Genomic DNA, 18412 nt, shown 5'->3' with positions numbered 1-18412 from the left:
CATCACTCTAACACCCCCCACCCCCACGATGAAACCGGTAATACCGGTGTTGTCACAAGTCGATTAACCGGTGGGAGAATATTATCACCGTCACATCTCTAGTGTGTATGTATATATATGTGTGTATGTATATATATGTGTGTATGTATATATATGTGTGTATGTATATATATGTGTGTATGTATATATATGTGTGTATGTATATATATATATATGTGTATGTATATATATATATATGTGTATGTATATATATATGTGTATGTGTGTCTATACAATTTGAATACTTTTATTAGTTTGTAGTGTTAGTTTCAAATGTGTGTTGTTTTTTTGTTGTTGTTTTTTTTTTGTCTAATCAGGGGCCGTATTCACAAAACATCTTAAGGCAAAAAGTAGCAAAAAGAGTTTCTCCGATTTAGGAGAAACTATTAAAAACAATGTGTGTGTCAGTCCTAATTTTAGCTCTAAGAGGGCCTGTAGCACCGAACCCAAAACCACACTGCGTTTACACTGTTGGGCCTCAACGTCACACAAACCCAACATTTCACCAACAAATGACAAAGAAATCACTGGAAACTAGCGAGATCGTAAAACAAACATGATAATAATGTCAGTTTGTTGACATTTTTGTTTTATAAAAGATTTAAAACCCAAGCATCGATGTTTTACTACATTTTTACACTAATAAGTGATACATTGATCATAATGAATTAATTAGTGTCAAGATTGCACATTAGTCACACAGAAATAAAGTGGTGTTTATCGTTATTTCACAAAAGGAGGACACGCGTACTTATTCAGTCACATCTGTTTCTGTTTATTTGTAGTCACAGGACAGTATATTTACCTCACATTTAGAAAGAATGATATTTTCTACAAATTTTTCACCAAAAATGCGACCTGAGGAGCTTTAGCACTCTCTTCAGGGGCCCGCTTTTGGACCAAGGTATCCGGCGGGCCCCAAAAACCCCGGCCGTTGGCTCCGACGAGGCCCGCTCAAGCCCTGGAAAGTGACAGTGGAAACACTTGCAGCCGCTTTTAGCCCGACAGTGGAAACGTGGCTAATGCGGCAATAGCCTTGGGTGTTGAAACTTTTCTTCATAAATGCTACATATTTTATTCATAGATTTTAGCCTAATCTATGATAAAACAGCTAAAATAAATCTTTTATAAATAATGTCCGATTACCTGTGGCAGTTGTTTTCACGAGTTCACACAACAAATAATCAAGTGTACCCATTAAGCCCATGTACCCTTTAAAGGTTGTATCAGGGCTTATCAGAGACCCTAGTGGGCCCCCTATATCCCCAAAGTCTGGAGCCCCAACTTGGCTTGGCTCTCGAGATACACCCGGTCAAACTTCCACCTTTGACCAGGCATAACTCGGGAGCCAAGCCGACTTAAGGCTCCGGACTCCCGGTCTGGGGGGCCCACTAGGAGGCCCCCCTAAGCCCAGAGTATGGAGCCCTAACTCGGCTTGGCTCCCGAGTTATGCCTGGTCAAACTTCCAGCTTGACTCCAGCTACAACTCCAGTCAAGCCAACTTAAGGCTCCAGACCACCGGCCACTAACACCTACCCATCCCACCCAGGGCTCTAATCAAACATTAGCAAAAGGATTTTTTTTTAATACTTCTCTGTCACTGAATAAATATATTGATGTTTCACTTCTTTAAAATCAATTCATTTCATTTTTATATTTTGTGAATCAATGATGATGTGGGCTTATCTGGAACACATGCGGGCTTAAATGGTGCCAAAGTACCAATTAAGCCCATGCCAGACTTCTGACTTTATTCCTAAAATATCTTAATTTTATATTCTAAAATGTACATCAACTAATTAATACATTTTCAAATGAGGGATAAATCTTGCATTTTAACAAAAAATATTTCTTATAAACTGTCAATATCTATGAAAAAAACCTAGGCTTATATTTTGGTGGGATAATAGGTACACTTACTTACCCTAGACTTCTCAATACTCAAATTGATGCTTCCTCGTCTCCTCGCTCCTCTGTCCTCCAGCCTGTGACCCGGAAACCGATCAAGCTCAGCCATCTTGAAGGACAAGATTAAACCTCAATTCTCTAATTGCACCGCGAGGATCGAGGAGTGAGGAGCTTTCAGAGGCGTCAGAGTGAAGATGCACGGGTGTTTCCTATGTGGAAGTCTTTCTTATGGAGAAACCTGACGCACGTCTAAATTCTACTACCCCTTCACATCCGTCATAATATTAATTTATGCTTTACCTTTGCCGTTTAAATAAACCATATATGATGTAAATATCAACTGGGAATCTTGCTTTATTTTTAATATTTATTTATTTATTAAATAACCAAACATAATTGCAGATCCTTTGAGCGCTGCTGATGACACAGTGAAGTGACGCTCGAGTGATCAAGAATATTCCAATATACAAATAAGCTTTACTTCGATTCCTCCGTCCTCATTTTCCAAATTTTCCTTGCAGCCTTCCCTCAGGTCCTAAAGGGAGCTGAGACATGAGGAAAGGAAACGAGGAAACACAAATTCTCCCCTTTATCCCCGGCCGAGAGTGAGGAGTCGGGCTGGTGGAGGGATGCAGAAAACTGTCGAGGTAACTAGGCGAGTCGGCTGTGTGTATATACACCTCCTCTCGAGATGATTAGATAGACCGTTTGAACGTGCTCCTCCCGAACTTTCTTTATAAAACATAATTTGTCGCTTGAAGTCTGCAATATCTTGAGATACAATGTAAGAGGCTAACATTTTGCTAATCATATACTAGTTTAATTAGTGACGCTTAACCTACATTTTAAAACCTTTATTTGAATAAAAATATTGAAAAAAATGTACATGTATATGACTTTTGGTTTAGACCACAGCCTTACCTCCTAAATAACTAATGAGCAACAACAACATATTTCAAATAGAAATGTTTTATTTCAAATTACAAATTAGGCCTATGCAAGAAGGAATATAGCCTACACAAAAAGTCCTGTAAAATTAAACAAATAAATGGGCCAAATAATATAAATAAAAATTATATAAACAAAAATATACGGGAGTATATAAATAAATATAGGATAGTGTCCTCCTCAGCCATTAAACGCTAGAATGAGACGGTCTAGTAAGAGTGCATGTTTACGTCACACATGTTCCCGCCCCAGCGGTCATGGCACGAAAATACTATTAACTTTGTATTACAAATCTTTATATTGACTGGCTTTCTGTGAAAGCACTGCAGTGAATGACAGCCATCTGCGGTCTTCCAGTGGCTTACATTATTGGCAGATTAGTGTTAGTCATTAATTCACAGCAAAACAAAGGATAACATCTATGCTTTCATGTTCGAAAACATTATTTAATCAGTACAGACTCATTTTCCATCTTTTTTATTTTCATGAATTTAAATGTATGCAAAGGATTGTGGGTGATTTAAGGCCAGGGAGGATACGTCTGATGCGTCCTTCAAAACAGGCTGAATGAAGAACGTGAAACAAAGGCCGCCATCTAAGAATCCTTCAAATTGAGATGGCCTTCAGTGACGTTTGATGACGAAATATGCAGCCGTTTGAGAAACACCCTCTATCACTGATAGAGACCCCTCCCCTCATCGGCCAATCACTGTGGTCATAGTTAGTAAGCGTGTACAACGAGGTCAACCCCGCCCTCACTCTTAGCTGAAGACTTTTCTCTATTCCATGGTAAAAGTTGATATCAGCAGCTTTAGTAGTTTTAATAGAAAACCCTTAACTAAGAACTTTTACTGCCATTTAGGAGAATTCTTAGTGGTAAGATAAAATGTTTTATGAATACGGCCCCAGGTGATTTAAGTCCTCTTACCAGTGAACTGAACTACTGAACTGGATTTGATTGAGACACACAAAGAGATTTAGTTTTGAGTGTTTTTCTTTCTGTTAATTATTCTCATCTTAGACAGGACAGAGCATCCAAACAAACAGGAAAACTCTTGAGGAAGTGACTGAGATCCATGTGACACACTATGATACAGATGGCGTTTTTTAAAGAGGAGAGTGAAGAAGTGAAGATTGAAGAAACATTCAAAGTAAAACATGAAGATACTGAGGAACAAACAAAGATGCCGTTTATTAAAGAGGAGAGTGAAGAGGTGAAGATTGAAGAAACATTCAGCGTGAAACAAGAAGAAACTGAAGAACGAACAGGTTGGTTTCATTTTCAAAGCTGAACTCAGTTGTCCAGCTCTTCAGAAATTAATAATTTTCCTTTAATATTTTGTATTTTAAGGGGAATTTTACTAAATATCCCCTAAATGTTTAGTAAATATATTACATATTTACCTTTAAATCATGCACCATTTATCATCTGCAATACCAATGTGTAACCACTAGATGGATGTATAGCCTTATATGTAGAGTTGTCAAAACTTCCAACTTCGGTACTGAAATTAAAAAAATTGTGACGTTACCAGTATTTCCCTCTAGCATTTTGAGCGCTGTTGAGCGGATTCTTAAACACCTCTGATTGGCCATTGTGTTGACGAACTTAACGTATATGTCTGTGGTTGGCTACAATGACATCTTTGACGCTCTTCATCGAGCGCTTGCACAGATACACACAGGAGCACTTGAAAGTGGCGTCTATCAGAGGATATTTTAGGGATCCGCTGATAGATGCCTGATTTTAAATGCAACCTCATTTAGGGTTTTTCCTGTGTGTTTTATATAGTGACCACTAGAAGGTGCTCTAGGCATGTTTTCCTTGATTGCTTTTCCCTGAAGAGAAATACTGTAGAAAACGAAAGTAAAAGCGATGCACGTTCGTTGTGTTTTACTGTGGAATGAGAGTAGTGTGGGCTGCCCCCCTAATATAATGGTTGGGGAAACGCTGGTCTGTTACATGATTTAATCATCTGCTGTGCCAGTCTAATAATATTAGTTATTATCAACATTGGTTTAAAAAATGCCACAATTGCTGTTAACTGTCTATGATGCAGAATTGTCTGTCACTAATTTACTTTGGTCTGAGCGCTGTCATGTTTCGACTTACATTCAACTTTGTTTGTTTTGAGTGCCAGTTGTAATGCACACACCGATTGTGTGATGATGAAATTATTTGTATTGAAGATTTTATTATTTTGGTTAGTATTTTCAAACACACTGTGCTGATTGCTTGTTAAATTTCTACTCAGTAAGCTAGGCTGATATTAGGCTGAGTTTACTTTTCCCCAACGAGGGAATAGGGGTGAGAGGGCCAAGGTTCAAGAGTCAAGGTTCAGTACTGTATTCTCAACTGGGAGAGACAAAAAACACACCCCTAATGGGCCCATCAAGGTGAATGTGACCGTGAAGAACTACCAGAAAGAATGTGAGGAGACCAAAAGAATGGTGTTTGTTTGTATTTTATTTAAAACATAATGAAATAATAATTAAACTATAAATAATGTAGGTCAAAGGCAGATTATTGAGCACACTGATCTAAACATAGAGACTTGAACTGTCACACACCTTTTGTGTCATTTCTGCAAACAGATCGTTCAAATGTAGTCAACCATACCTAAACACTGGTCTAAACATTCTTAAACCGTAACATTCATCATGCTGCACTTTTGTATCAAATTATATATTATAGAATATAATTTACACCCTTGTTTCGTACAACCTTTGGATGTAATGAAAAGCTGCCTAATTGGCTATGTATAAATCATGCTTCATACTGTGTATATATTATATTCAACATGTCACTTGATTTCACATATTTCATTCTGACAACATAGTTTATGAAAAGCCCAATAAGTAAAATGTGTATAAGCTTATGTAACAACAACACGTTAACTAATGTAAGAAAGAATACATTTCTTATTCATCCGAAATGATACCCTCCTCATCCAGTTGCATAAACATAGCCATTATGTTAAGACTGTGTCTTAATAACTAGTATGATCAACTAGAAGTTAGTTAGTTAGGGGTAATCAGTCTTACTGTTCGGTGTCAAATTAGACCAATCTACATTTTTATGTTACTGACTTTAAAAAGTTATTAACAGATTTAAAGAATAAAATTGGATGACTAACTTTAAGACTAGTCTTAACTGTTTATGCAACTGGCCACAGAGTAATTTCTTCTGAGGTAAGTTCAAGGCTTATTCCTCACAGCGCGTCTTCCAAAAACAATGAAAAGCAGAGGAATCTGATGAAGCTTGATGCTTTGTTTATCGAGTTCAAAAGTAACGACACTCAAATGTATGTGGCTTTTAAGCAAAACAACGACCAGAGTTTGAGTGCTGTAACCGCTTGTATGTCCTTAAATTTCCTAAATGTAAATGAGAGTAAGACTGAGGAAATTATGTTCGGGCCTGTAGCTGTATCTGGCAACACATACCAAGTGTTGGGTAACCTGGCCTCATACGTCAAGCCTCTGTCAAACATTTGGGTGTTGTTTTTGATCCTGCTTTGATCTGTTTTTAAGACTCCTTGCTAAGGTTAAGAGCTTTTTAACATTTGCTGAGTTTGAGAGAGTTATACATGCTTTTATTGATTGGCAGAACGTATGCAAAACACTGGCACCCGCCATTTTTGGAAAGCCATGTAAACGTACAGCTGATTGCGTATAGGATCTAGCATACATGTTATTAGTTTTGATCTTTTACTTGTCTAAATGTTTTGATGTCTGTTGCTTTGTGGCATTAAACTGGGATTAACTTTTATGTCTTTTTACGCTTTAGACTTGATGCCTTTGAAAGAGGAGAGTCAAGATCTGAATGAAATGAAAAAGAAAGATCAGTTCAAGACACTTCACGATGTCATAACTGAAGAAAAATATTTTAGTAGCTCTCAGACTGAAAAAACTTCCTCACAAAAAAGGGCTCAAAAGACAGGGACTATGGGTAATTTCACCTGCCAACTGTGTGGACTAAGATTCAATAAGCCTGGAAAGCTTGAAGCCCACATGAGAGTTCACACTGGGAGGAAGCTTTACCCCTGCCAACAGTGTGGATTCATTTTCAATCAACAAGGAAACCTCAAAGTCCACATGAGAGTTCACACAGGAGAGAAGCCTTACACCTGCTCTCAGTGTGGAAAGAGTTTCAATCGAAATGGAAACCTTAAAAACCACATGAGAATTCACACTGGAGAGAGCCCTTACACCTGCCAACAGTGTGGAGCGAGTTTCATTCAGAAAAAAAATCTTAATTGCCACATGAGAATTCACACTGGAGAGAAGCCTTTTACCTGCAAATTGTGTGGAAAGAGTTTCAGACAAAAAGGAAACCTCAATAAACACATGAGAGTTCACACTGGAGAGAAGCCTTTCACATGCACCAGTCTGGTATGAGTTCCAATCAAGATGGAAACCTTAAAGTCCACATGATAATTCATTCTGGGGAGAAGTAGAATAATAAAGCTAAATAAAAATTCTGTACATTTCTAAAGTTGTTTAGATGTAAAACTGATTTAGAAGCTGTACATATGCCCTTGATGCACGTTAGTGTTTATGCAAACGCAAGTACAGTAGGTAGTCAACCAGAATGCCTATTACCGCCGTGCCAGCCGCAAAATCTAAAAATAAACCAGTCGCATTTCAAAGTCATTTGCGAAATGATGGCGCAAAGGGATATTGTGCAAAATGGTAAACAGAATACAGAAGCAATTTTTAGAACAGAAAAATAGAATCAAAAGTTAAAAATAGAGACGACAACAACATAGCCAGGCCTGGATTATGAATTCAGAGGCCCCTGGGCACAATGTCTTGTAGGGTCCCCCGCCCCACCCACACAATCAAGCTTTTGAATTTTTGTTTACTATTTGCTGGTAACACCTCTGGCGAGCAACAAGCTGGCATATGCAAGCACATAGTGCCTCACCTTTACCAGTCCAGTTCTATGAATCAAATTCTTCCATATGTCACACACAAACACATACACACACCCATTAATGTTTCCTTCCTGTCTGTCTCTCTCCTCGGCTCTCCAGGGGCTGCCGCTCTTTGTCTCTCTCCCCCTCTCCTATTCCTGTGATGAAAAGGATGCAAACAGTATAGGTCAACTTGTCAAAAACCTGAAAGAATCTGATATCTTAACTCAAGTTTCTTCCCCAAATGTTTTTTTTTTTTTTTTTTACTCTTCCTTCTACTCTCTTTTCCTTCTACTTTCTTCCTTCCTTCTTTATCCTAAAAAATTCTGCACTTTATTATTCAAGGCCATTAGGCACTTTGTTTGATGATTGAATGATAGTTTGATGATTGAATGATAGTGAAATGGTAGTAGACACATTACAAGATGCTGTTAGTATTCTGGTTGCTTACAAATTACAATTGCTGGTGTATGACCTGTCCAACTATTGACAAATGTACTACATGTAAGTCGCTTTGGATAAAAGCATCTGCTAAATGCCCTAAATGTAAATATCAAATGTAAAATAAAGCAGCTTTTTTTGATAAATAATTTTTCATGTAAGTTGTTCTCTCTCTCTCACTCACTCACTCACACACGCACAGTATACCACCTCCTCTCCTCAGGGGCTGTCTGTCTTTCTTCTTCTATCCTCCACTCCTTTCTCCGGCTGCCCTTAAAAAAAAAATTCTTCCTGGCTCTCCTGTTAGCAAACTCAGTTACAGTGTCATCAAAATCCAAGTCCATGAGATTCAGTGGCCATCAGTGACAGTGCACTGAGGTGCTTTTGTGTTTGTGTTGTTCTGAGTTCATTTTTAAATTCTTGCCATTTGTGAAAAAGATCTTTCTCCTTCAGAGTTTGTAACCAGCAGTGTCAAAAAAATATGTAGGGCTACATACACATTGCACCTGCAGCAGTTTTTGAGGAGACTTATAACTGCTCGCTCTCTATAAAGTATCTGAACTGGATAATTTCATCTGCAAGGTTCTGATCTAAATCAGAAGGATATGAAGCGCAGAGTGCATCCGCCTGTTTACGAACAGTGGGCAAATCCTCTGATTCCATGTTCAGTAGAATCCCAAAGATGTCATTAATGTTCCGGTATGCATCCACTCTATGGTCTAAACTGCTGACTAGCTTGTCAATAATGACATTTAATGTTTCTACCTGGTATCGCTCCCGGCCTTTCAGAGTTACTTGATGCTCTGTACATTCATCTGAAAATGCTTTGCGTTCATCTTTTCTTGACCTATAACGACTGATCCCACAGTCCGCTCGATTCAGCGCAGGGTTATTTGAAGACTGCGCAGGGGCGGGTTGTTACGTCAGTGCTTTCCACACCTGCGCTTGACCAATTATATAATTCTATTTAACCCACTGGGGTCTAGGGTGTTTTCTGGGCCCTGGGGGTGTTCTGACATGCTCTGACATTTGTTCTTATTTCTGTTACTTGTGACATTTTCATGGCTAAAATCTGATTACACTGTATTCAGCACAAACTCTGCTACAATAATATATCAGCAGCATGTATGTAAAAGTTTGTAGTTTTGAGATAATGACATTTATCCGTGGTTTGTGAAAAAAAACAACAAAAACAATTGTCACTGAAATAAGGCCATGAAACCCATACTGATTATTTCTTCACAAGACTTTTGAAAATTGTATCACATAGCCTAGAATATTTGCTCCAAAACTATGTGAAAATCATCCTGACTGCTCATTCAGAGAAGACAATATATTGATTTATAATGTGTTTCACACCTGAGAAAGACAAAGACCCTCCCATAATGGCCCTATTAGGAGCTATCAGGCCCTGTCATTCTGAGCAACCTTTCACAAAGAATGAGGAGATTTAAAATATAATGGCTTTTTGATTGTTTAGATTTATTTACAACACAACATAATCCAAAGATACACACAAATGACAAAAAAGCACATTATTTAACACACTGATCTAAAGACAGAGACTTGAACAGTCACACACCTTTGTGCCATTCCTGAAACATAGTACATACAGTGAGGAAAATAAGTATTTGAACACCCTGCTATTTTGCAAGTTCTCCCACTTAGAAATCATGGAGGGGTCTGAAATTGTCATCGTAGGTGCATGTCCACTGTGAGAGACATAATCTAAAAAAAAAAATCCAGAAATCACAATGTATGATTTTTTAACTATTTATTTGTATGATACAGCTATATGATACAAACAATGCAGACTTCTCCAAAAATGCAACGTAGCTGCATCTTGTTAATTGCATTCAGGAGACCAAGAGGGGACAAGTTAGGAGGGAAAAAGTTAGGAGGGAAAGTGGCAGCATATACTGTGTTCAGGTGTCTTATTTCATTTTCAAACTCGGACGTGAGATCTCTGGAATATTTCTTGATAAGTGGTTGGCACAGAGAAGGGACTTTATCCTCACTAATCTGCCCAACTTTTAAGACAGCAGAGAATTCCTCAACTATTTCTGCAGTGGTGCGGAACCTGGTGTCCAGATCACTTATGATGCTGTCCATAGCAGTAAAAAACACTGTGTCCCGAAAGACTGTTACTGCACTGTCATGAGCTGTCTCCTCTTGAGAGGTCTCATCATGGAATCTCTTCCTTTTCTTTTGCCGACTATGTTCCTTGCTAAACTGAGGTGCAACATCTATTTGTGTTGCAATCAGTGTTGCCTCAGACAGGAGTGACTCCCATCCATCTCTAAGAGCCAGCATCTCTTTTGTTAAGGCATTGATATTGGATGCCTCTGTGTCAAGAGAGATTTTTCCAGACTGGATCACCACATTCCTGTCATCAATGCACTGGAGTACTTTGAGCCAGACAGTGAGTAGGACAATAACATTGAATGACATGAAGTAGTTCTTCAGACCACAAGCCTCTGATCTGGCCTCGCTGGTGAGACTACATGTCGTGAGTATACTGTCAAGGGCCTCAATGACAGAAGGAAGATGTTGTGCTACAGGTTTAACAGCCATGATTCTTGCACTCCAGGGAGGCGATGCAAAGAACAACCTGTTTTCTCTTTGTAGATGGCCCAGCGTTCTGGGCTGGCACTAAAAAGTGAGTAAAGGCGATTGATGCAGCCAAAGACTGTTGCTACTCCTGGGCTTGTCTGTGCAGCATACACACCTACACGATTTAAGGTGTGGGAGGCACAGGGTAAAAATGTAGCTAGATGATTTTTCTTGACACTCCCTTGACCATTCCTGACATGTTTGCCCCGTTGTCATATCCTTGACCTCTGCAGTCGCCAATGTCTATCCCTTTGTCATCAAGCACATTTTCAATAATTTCTGCTATCTCACTAACTGTTTTTTTGTGAAAGTCCTTAAATTCTAAGAACCTTTCCGTGATCTCCCAGTCATCTGTTTCTTTGTTATACCTCACATATCTGATGAGCACCACATTCTGCTCAGTGTGGGAAATGTCTGGTGTAGCATCACAGATGACTGAAAAATAAATAGCATCTTCCCTTTCCTTTAAAATTGTTTTCAAAATTCTTCTGCCACATAAATCAATAAATTCATTCTGAATGTCAGAGCTCAGATAATGTGTCAGCCTGGTTCCTTTTTTTTGTGCTCATTAAGCAGTGGATCGAAATGAGACAAAAGCTCTAGTGTGCCTAAGAAATTTCCATTATGGGTATCATCTGGGTCTTTGGTTTTACCCCTGAAAGGTAAATTCCTTGATGCCAAGTGCAGTGTTACATCCAGGATTCTCTGCAAGAGAGCTCTGTTTTTCTCAGTTTCTGTTTGGATCTGCTTTTGCAACTGAGAGTCAATGCCACTAACAGACATTACTGACTGTTGCAAGTTCTTCCATTTCAAATAGCAGTCTCTATGTGCCGTATTCTTCTCATGGACAAGGAATTTATCATACATCCTACCCCACTTTACATCAGACATTTTATATCCCTTTTGGCTGTTCAGTGCACTAAGAGAAGGTCTTTTTTTGTAAATGAGAGAAAAGCACACATGGGATGCAATACAGCACATTAGCACATTGCTGTAAGTTACCCAGTCTCTCTTCACTTTCTCCCTCCCATTGGCAGCCTTGCTGTACAATAAGTATTCTGGGAATGGTTTTCCCTCAGAATCCTGTGGCAGTAGTACATCATCATCTCTGGTGGACACTGCCGTCACAAAAGCCTCCCTGTCCCTGTCAGTCAAATCCACTAGCCACAAACCTGGGTCAACATGCAATTTGATAAATAATGTTGTATGTGGTTCTTGTATCGCGTAACATGAAGACTTCACAGCTTCTCTTCAGGTAGGACTCTCATACTGCAACACTTGTCTTTGCCAAAGTGTATGAGCGTGCGAGTGTCACAGGTCGGGGTGGAGCGCCAGCGGGCCGCCCACCCCTTCACTTGCGTGCCGCCCCTGAGGAGCCGGCCGTGGACACAAAGGAAATGGCGGACACAGGATTGCAAAATAAATATACTCTTTATTAAATAATAAAAACAATTTTAAAACGTCTCTTCAGCATTCTCTTCTTTTGGGGAGCAGGTTCTTCACTGGACTCAGACAGAGAGTGGAGGATACATATATCTCGCAGCATTAGCAGGTTCTTCACTGGACTCAGACAGAGAGTGGAGGATACGTATATCTCACAGCATTAGCAGGTTCTTCTCACAGCACTAGCAGGTTCTTCACTGGACTCGGAGAGTGGAGGAAACATAACTCACAGCATTAGCAGGCTCTTCACTCGCATTAGCAGGCCCTTCCAGCATTAGCAAGCTCTTCCAGCATTAACAGGCTCTTCCAGCACTAGCAGGCTCTTCACCAGCTTCAGGCAGAGAGTGGAGGTCACGTGCAACTCACAGCATCAGCAGGCTCTTCACTAGCCTCGGGCAGAGAGAGGAATAAACATAATTCACAGCGTCCGCATTCTCTTCTTCAGCGTTCTCTTCGCGTATCTCAGCACCTTCAGACAGAGAGAGGAATGAACATAATTCACAGCTTCCGCGTTCTCTTCAGCGTTCTCTTCGCGTATCTCAGCACCTTCAGACAGAGAGAGGAATGGACATAATCCCCAGCTTCCGCGTTCTCTTCTTCAGCGAGCTCTTCGCGTTTCTCAGCACCTTCAGAGAGAGGAATGAACATAATTCACAGCTTCCGCATTCTCTTCTTCAGCGTTCTCTTCGCGTTTCTCAACACCTTCAGACAGAGAGAGGAATGAACATAATTCACAGCTTCCGCATTCTCTTCAGCGTTCTCTTCGCGTTTCTCAGCACCTTCAGACAGAGAGAGGAATAAACATAATTCACAGCGTCCGCATTCTCTTCTTCAGCGTTCTCTTCGCGTATCTCAGCACCTTCAGACAGAGAGAGGAATGAACATAATCCACAGCTTCCGCGTTCTCTTCTTCAGCGAGCTCTTCGCGTTTCTCAGCACCTTCAGAGAGAGGAATGAACATAATTCACAGCTTCCGCATTCTCTTTTTCAGCGTTCTCTTCGCGTTTCTCAGCACCTTCGGACAGAGAGAGGAATGAACATAATTCACAGCTTCCGCATTCTCTTCAGCGTTCTCTTCGCGTTTCTCAGCACCTTCAGACAGAGAGAGGAATAAACATAATTCACAGCGTCCGCATTCTCTTCTTCAGCGTTCTCTTCGCGTATCTCAGCACCTTCAGACAGAGAGAGGAATGAACATAATTCACAGCTTCCGCATTCTCTTCAGCGTTCTCTTCGCGTTTCTCAGCACCTTCAGACAGAGAGAGGAATGAACATAATTCACAGCTTCCGCGTTCTCTTCTTCAGCGTTCTCTTCGCGTATCTCAGCACCTTCAGACAGAGAGAGGAATGAACATAATTCACAGCTTCCGCATTCTCTTCTTCAGCGTTCTCTTCGCGTTTCTCAGCACAGCATTAGCCGGCTCTTCACTGGACTCAGGCAGAGAGAGGGATGGATACGTGTAACTCACAGCGTTAGCAGGTTCTTCGCTGGACCCAGGCAGAGAGAGGAATGGATACGGGTAACTCACAGCGGTAGCAGGTTCTTCGCTGGACCCAGGCAGAGAGAAGAATGGACAGCTGTGACTGCGAGTGAAGAGCAGAAGCACAATTCCCACACTCGTGTATTCACCACACACTGCAAGGTTTCACTCGTGCTCATTTCCATAATAAAACTGCAATTCAACAGACTCATGGTGCAAACAAAAGCTTACACCCGCAATCCAGCCGAAATTTTCTCTGTCTCTCTCTTGCTCTCTCTCTCGCGGCCTCCCTCCGCATCAGCGGCCGCTCACGTGCTGCGCGCCTCACATCTCCTCGTGCCCTCCTCTCCTTCTCTCTTCAAAATGGCCTTTTATACTCAACTTTTGGGAGCATGTGCCCCAATCAGCACTCTAACTCCTCCCCCTCCACACCTGCCGCTCATTTCTTTTCTTTTTCTTTAATCACCCGGTGACACGAACTTACAGCAGCGCGGAGCAGCGCCCACAAAACACAACGTTAGAGGTCTGAAATGTTGTTATGAGATGTGTAAAAATATTTTCGGTTCATTTTGAGACTATGGCAGAGCAAATTAGACTATGGCGGGCCGCCATGGTCTCCTTAATTAATGGGAAACACTGGTGGACCTACCAACAAGGCTACCTGTAACATAGCAACCATTGTCTTTTATATGGCAATGGAAGAGTGATCAATACAATCAACAAAAACATAAAATGTGTCTTGATACTGGATCAGTGTTGTACCTAACGGTGCACAAATTTATCATTTATTTAAATTTTCTTTAAAGTGTTAGAGGCAGCCACACTGGAAGAAACACAAATGTCCTGTAGAAGGCCTGTATTGTTTGGTTGAAGGCTGAGATGGAGCTGCAGTAGGTGACTCGCTTTGCGTTATGAGGATGTGCAAACCTTGACTAAACAATGACACAATTTTCAGCAAACTGAAATCGAATCCGGAATTCCAAAATAGCATTCCTAGAAAATATTCCAAAAAACTTGCAATGACATTTACTTTTACTTACCACACACCACTATGCATGGGGTTGTGGGGAGATTTTGAGTGTTCACTTCTGTCGAAATACAAGTATCCTCGACACTGAAGAACATCTTGTCCTGATCTTCCTTGAAGTGGGCTAACAGCATTAACACAGCCCCAGAGGAATCTTGAGCTGTGGCGTCTATTAGAGGAAGTAGTTTGGCAGCAAGACTTCCTTGAAATATCCCAGGACCTTTCTGAACTTTTTATTCATGGCCTCTTCAAATTTTTCATCTTCAAAACACTGTTGTGACGTAACAAAGCCTTGTTTACTGAAATGACGTGACTTAGGCAGTTTAATCCGTGCTCCTTACCACTGGTTCGAAACAAATTATTCGCAAAAGGTTTCAAAGCTTCACAAAGCAGCGCATCGAAAGCGCCCATCACTAGCAATCGGGGTATAAAGTCTGTATCTCGGTGCTCTTTGGATCTCGGTGCTCTTCTTGACATATAATAATAAATAAAAGATCTCATAGCAAAATAACTGGTGTTTGCTTCTGTGATTCGGGGAGAAGTTTAATTACAAGTCTAGACTAGTGCCAGGGCTGCCAACTCTCAGGCATTCAGTGCAAGACTCACACTATTGACACTGTTCTCACGCCACACATCCATAAAAACAAATAAAAAATATCATGAAGCAAAGACACTGATACTGTCAGACAAGACAGAGTAGGTTACTATGATATGTCAAATTCTGTCAATTTTATTACAAAACTCAAACAATAAATACCGTTTGACACTCATAATACATAATTCTCACACCAAGCTAAACTCAAAAGTTGGCAGCCCTGCTAGTGCTAAGCTAAGGATGGTAAGCATTTCCTTTTGTATGTGTCACGATCCACACACCGGAAACAGGGGTTAGATCCAAAAGCAGTATTATTTATTGGGGTATCCGTACTCACAAACAGTCCATGCAGGGGTCAAAACCAGAGAAGCAATCCAAAACAAGAACAATACAAGACAGGCAAGAAGGCAGTACTCAGAAGTGGTGTGATATAAGACAAGGACTCCGTGACAAACACTGAAACAACCAGGGTTTATATACACACACAGAACTAACAATGAAACAGGGAACAGCTGGGAACAATGATGACGTGGAACAGCTGAGTGCAATGCACAGTGATTGGTACAGACAAGGATTGTGGGGAATGCAGTTCCTAATGTGAATGACACCGTGGGGGAAGAGGACCTCTAGTGGACACCAGGAAACATAAACCAACACTGTGACAGTATGCCATTTTGTGATTCATTAACCAAAATAAACTGAATAAAGGCTCTTTGACTGATAGCACTTTATTTTTTTCAAGATTTCTATAGATATCGCAATATATTTGTATCATGAATTATTTTGCCCACAACAATTGAGTATGAAAAATCTGAAATTGTGACAGTCCTAATCGAAAAGATTTGAAATAAAGGTTGTGAGATAAATGATTATTTATGAAGAGAGAACAGAGAAACAGAGACATACGAGGCCTCAAAAAGCTGTTGAATAAATCTGCAAAACAGAGAATTGCTTTGCAAAGTTTTGTACACAATCAAAAAAAACTGTATAAACAATGTCTCAGTGCTGTTTATTAAGTCTAGATCAATGTGAATGGATACATGACACTTTTAAATCTATATCTATCAGTACTTTATAAAGTAGTATTTACTAACCGTGAATAATGACGGTGTGGTGTTGCTTGTTCCTCCACTGAACTTGAACTGTCTTGAGCAGAAGTTACTTTGAAATTCCTTTAAATTCTGCATTTTCATAAAAGACTGTGGATTTGTTTTCTTCAGAACGTAAACTTGTTAAACCAGAACTTTTTCATTAAACTAATAGAACCAGTTTTTCTAAAGGAGTTGGGCTTGTGGCATTGCATTCTAAGCTTTTTCCTGTTGTTTTTGTTTTTTTGTGGCCTGATTTCAAAGCCCTCGGACACTCTAGGTTCTCTAGACTCTACTGTGGTCTTCCTGAAAGCAGTCATGTTTTGCATATATAACATTTCAATCTGCACCCTATTTCCAATCCGTAGATAAAGAGCTACAACCAATTTTTTCTCAATATAATATAATATAAATCCATCTCTATGAGCAGACGGCTGAGAGACAAATACAAAGGAGCCGTTTGCAAAGTGCCTTTATTTAGTTTATTTTGATTAATGAAAAAACCCAATAAGCGTTACTACAAAAATAGTCATTAACTTCAATGTAACTACAAAGTCCAAATTCAGTTTACACATCAATGGTCTCCTACTGTTCATACTATAACACCTGAGCCAAATTTCTTTTTTATTTTTGATACGTTGTATTTTTGAAATATATAAAACAATTAATTTTATTTGGATGGATTTGTCTACCGTTCATCAGATACGCCTATTGTTATAATTTCTATTTGTGCTAGTCTATTATGAACAATAGGTAAAATTGAACTGCTTGAGAGAATTGGGAGGGGCCGATCGAGTGTCTCCTCCCCTAACAGTAATCTCACTACAAACTGACATGAAGGACCAATGGTTTTGCATTGGTGGGTTTGTAGACAGTCTCAAGCTGGTGTAGACATGCTGTTGAAACACTAAAGACACAATACTCTGATGTTGCGTAAATAAAAGACAAATGGGTAGTCCAGAGGAAAAGGTTAAAGCTTGCTTGAGGCTAATTCTTCACATTCATGAGCAATGCAAGCACAGTTCAGCAGTGCAACACCTCCATTCCACCCCTGATTTTATCAGACGCTTGGGTGTTGGTGAGTCTTTTTGTACTAACCAAAGACGAAAACAAACCATTTTCAGACGCTTTATTTTGATGCTAGTTTTGGAGTGTATGAAGTGGATGTGTGTATTTATGCTTGTTTATAGAGCTGTGGTGGTGAATGCCAGAATTACTCTTCTTCTTATTCTAATCTTTCTGCTCTTGACATCTGTTGAGTCACAATTGTTTTAGAGCTTTAAACTATTATACATTACATAACTATATTCATTTTCACTGACATTGGGTTGGTTGACATGTGGAAAGCAGGGCTTTGGTTAGAGAAGGCATATGTGGTTGCAATGACAGAATGGCTGAAATTGCTTAAAGCACCTTTAAACGGTGGATGTGTTTGCAGTCTGTGAGAAGACTGGAATGTGACTTATGCAAACTAAATCAATATGTGCTCTCAAAGGATCCACAGTAAACATGTCACACACATATAGATACCCTCAGAAGTGTAAATCCCTGTGAAGGCCCCAATCGACACGACAGCCATCGGCACTGATCCTCAACAAAGTCGTCTCCATACCGAGATGACTCTGACTTCCAACCAGATGGAACTGGATAAATATTCAGTTCCAATCCAATGGAGTGTTCCAATCCAATCTGACTTTTGACCTGTAATGCTGCCTGAATCATAATCATACACTGTTCGCTCTTTGGCCAGAGGAGAACTGGCCCCCGACTGAGCCTGGGTTCTCCCAAGGTTTTTTTCTCCATTCTGTCACTGATGAAGTTTTGGTTCCTTGCCATAGGCCATGGGCCGGACCCCAAAATTGTGAATTTCACTGATCCCTGCCAAGGAACTAAGTAATTTGGTTACAGGTGGC

At 40.0% G+C, this 18412-nt stretch overlaps 1 long non-coding RNA gene across 3 annotated transcripts in view; it reads left to right on the top strand.

Annotated features, from left to right (window-relative positions):
* Positions 1–8519, top strand: part of LOC307157433 — a 13075-nt gene extending 4556 nt beyond the window's left edge. Inside the window, exons 2-4 of one of the 3 annotated variants that reach the window (XR_013820963.1) lie at positions 2469–2594; positions 3917–4164; positions 6683–8519. This is a non-coding gene — a long non-coding RNA (uncharacterized lncRNA). The remainder of the gene's footprint in view (positions 1–2468; positions 2595–3916; positions 4165–6682) is intronic. The other 2 variants (XR_013820964.1, XR_013820965.1) reach the window with 2 other exon arrangements.
* The last annotated feature ends 9893 nt before the right edge of the window (positions 8520–18412 follow it).

The sequence above is a fragment of the Squalius cephalus genome (genome assembly GCF_949319135.1).
Source record: "Squalius cephalus genome assembly, chromosome: 4".
NCBI lineage: Eukaryota > Metazoa > Chordata > Actinopteri > Cypriniformes > Leuciscidae > Squalius > Squalius cephalus.
The sequence above is the reverse complement of the archived record's forward strand: the minus strand, read 5'-3'. Positions and strand labels throughout refer to the sequence as shown.